The following is a 3,391-nucleotide window of genomic DNA, read 5'->3' as shown; positions in this document are numbered from 1 at the left end:
GTGGGTCCTTAAGATTTTAATGCGGGTCGAATTTCATGTTGCACCGTGAAAATTGCTTCAAAAAATGGGGGTGTTTTTAAATAAATGGCCAAAACAAATCTAAAATGGCTGCTTCATATGTAGACATGACAAACAATCCTTATGTTGCTAATTGAAACTGGCTTTGGGGGCTGAATTTTTTCATGAATTTTAGTGCAAAGTTTGGACCAAAATCACTTAAATGGCCACTTTGAATTTCAATTTATTTTGAGGCTTTTTGAGAATTTTTTTTTTGTGGGCCTATGATCGATGGTTCAGGTTGCTTCGGGAAACTCGTTTCAGGACCGGAATTTTCCGTCAAATTATATGGTGATACATTTATGATAGACAAGCAGGTGAAATGTTATGTTGCAAAGTTAACAGACTTCAAGATTGTGATGTTCTAAAGACATTTTATGAATTAAATGAAATGGTGATAATTTCCCTAAATTGGCTTCTCGAAAACAAACTGGTGACATCTTTTCATAATTTTGTGTGGGTCTATTCATGACAGCCATGCCTTCCAAATTTCATGTTGCAAAGTAAAAACTGACACTGGGGACTGAGTTGTCCAATAAAAAGGTCGAAAGGGACCTCAAATGTTTGCTCCATATCAAAATAGCAAACTCCACGTGTCTTTTCAGGGATGGCTTCTTGAGACTTTTTTGTGGGTCTGCTATGATAGTGATGCCTAGCAAATTTCGGCAAATGAAAATAGTGTCAAGGCTGTGTTTTGAAAAATGTCAGAGGGGATTTCTGTGAAATAGAATGACCAAAAATTACCATTACATGGCTACTTCGCATCAAAATGGAACACTTCCTGTGCTATATTTCCACCAAATTTGACATATAGTAGTTCAGTCAAACTTGCTTCACAGGCTGAATTTTCCCACCAAATCCCAGGGGGCACTACTGAACCAAATTTTGGGGTTGATGCCCATTACCGGAACAAGCTCACCAGAGTGCTCCAGGCCAAGAAATGATTTACGCTAAATCCATTCAAAGTTTGGTCACACAATTGCTTCTCTTGGTGTTTGTTCTTGCCGCATGATAAATTGAGCTAAAAGAATTGTCAGCCAGTGCTGCAAAGTCACCATTAGTACAAGTTTAAAAAAAAAGTGCTTGTTCCTCCTCTGAGGTCAGGAACACTGTGTGAGTCAAACGCATTAATTCAGACAAATGCCCTGTGGGATCCCAACACGGGCATTGTGTAGTTATTGTTGTCGACCGACACAACGTCCCTGTTCATCATCACAAGACTGGGAAAGTAGGACATGGAGTCATCCATTAAATAACATGAGCCAACACAGCAGTTTGCTATCAGAACTACAGTATGCCGCGTTTCATGGACAAAAAAAACGAAAAGGTTCACTCGTGACGTTTGGCAATGATGTATTGCTCGCAATTTTCTCTCCTGTCCTTTTCAACTTGGAGTTCCAAATGCCAACAATAAGTCATAAAATCTCCAACTGCAGCTTGAAAAATTCAGAATAAAGCTCCACGTTTGGTTTGGCTGGCAAAATGTCACGAGGGTAACGTACTACTTGTCACAGGACCACTCCCCTGCATGAGCTGGTGGGTTTTTGTTTTTCTCCCTCCTGCATCAATCGTCATATTTCCAACAAGCAGTTCACTTCAGTCCACTTTTGTAAGGGTATACTGTATCATGATGTGGCTTTTGGTTTTCGCACAGGGTGTATCGAGCCACCGCTTGAACCTTTGCTCTAAATCAGTCACTTAAAACTGTAGACTGCAAATTTCCCCAGTGTGGGACAAATAAAGGTTATCTTATCTTATCTTGTCTTAAAACTGAAATGGTGGAGTTCCTTTGTCTTTTCAAGCATGGCTTTTTATCGCTCTATTCATGAAAAAGGCACCTTCCAAATTTGAAAAAAAAAACGTGGGGTAAAAATGCTATGTGGGCTAATTTTTCAAAACAAGCTCTGCATTTTTGGAATTAATTGAAATGTCTGCTTCCAATTACAATGGCCAACTTCCTTTCACTTTTCTATTTGATTTTTTTTCTTTTAGACTTATTCCTGGGTGTATTTATTAAAGATCTGTCTACCAAGTATGCTGCCAAGTGAAATTAACTTTCCTAAAAACTGTTACAGAATTTTACGTTTGAAAAAAATAGCCAATTTGAACTTAAAATTGCCCACTTTAAACCCATATGACAGGTTCCTGAGACTTTTTTTGTGAGTCTATTTGGTATAAACTCATCAACCCAATTTCAACTTGCTATAAGTGCAACTGCATTAAAAAAAAAAAATCAGTGGGGAACCTTTTGAACAAAATTGGCAAAATGACCCAAATATGGCCGCTTCAAAATGGCAGACTTCCTGGCAGGCATTATTTCTTAAATGTTTTTTGTCGGACCACTTAAGGTGCACACATCAGTTTCATGACGGGTGCAATGAGACACGACATTCTCATACAGTTAAAAAAAAAACAAAAAAAAAACGACACAAAGTCCAGTTTGCCGCTTTAAAATCTCCTCTACGCTCCATGAAATTGCAGCTCTTCTACTCTCAGTGCTTTCCCGGCTTGCGGGCGTCTGGATGTGAATGACATGAACTATGCTGGCAGGCTGTCAGAAAGAGATTTGGCACCACTAGCGTCGTTCAGAAGAAGAAGAAGAAAAAAGCTGCCAAGTGAGGGCATTTCAAGACTCGGGCTGTGGTTCAGGAAGCGGAATCGGCAACTTAGCCTCCATGTACAATAGCTTTAATGCTACCTGGGGAGACTCAACAATGAATTTACAGTTCAAGTTGTCTTGGCACCCATTGGCTGGTAAGGCGAATTCATTACCACTGTGTGGTTGTGGTTTCCGATGCTGATGTAGCGCGCAAATCTCTTTTCACACACCGGGAAAAAAAAGAAAAAAAAAAGAATGTTTTTTTTTTCCATTGCATCCCCTGTAAAAATGTGTTTAAGGTTGTTAAAGTGCATATGTTTGCTCTTCAATTGAAATCTTGTGTATATTTGCGGGTTTTTTCTTGTTATGGTGAAAAGTGAGAACATTAATTGATTATACATTCTTTTGGAGGTGTTTTCGTTATTTCAATGTTATCCCAAAACAAGTTTAGTTTTTTTTTTTTAACTTTATATCCAAAATCATGAAATATCATCAATACAAAAGTTATTTTGTTGTATGTAAACAATTTCTTCTGTTTATCATCACAAGTCGATTTTAATTGATGTATTATACATTTTCAAATTTTAACAAAAGTTAAATATAATAAAAAGCAGTGAATTATTTCATTTGTTTAAATTCAAAATTTTGTGTCTGACTTAAAAACAAGAAAAATTATTGCGTGAAATTGGTTTTTTTTTGTGTGTGTTGTGTTTGGTGTTTTTGGTGGCTCTTCAA

The sequence above is a fragment of the Hippocampus guttulatus genome, chromosome 3 (assembly GCF_054856545.1).
Source record: "Hippocampus guttulatus isolate MCC_2025c chromosome 3, RoL_Hgut_1.0, whole genome shotgun sequence".
In the NCBI taxonomy this organism is placed as follows: domain Eukaryota; kingdom Metazoa; phylum Chordata; class Actinopteri; order Syngnathiformes; family Syngnathidae; genus Hippocampus; species Hippocampus guttulatus.
The sequence above is the reverse complement of the archived record's forward strand: the minus strand, read 5'-3'. Positions refer to the sequence as shown.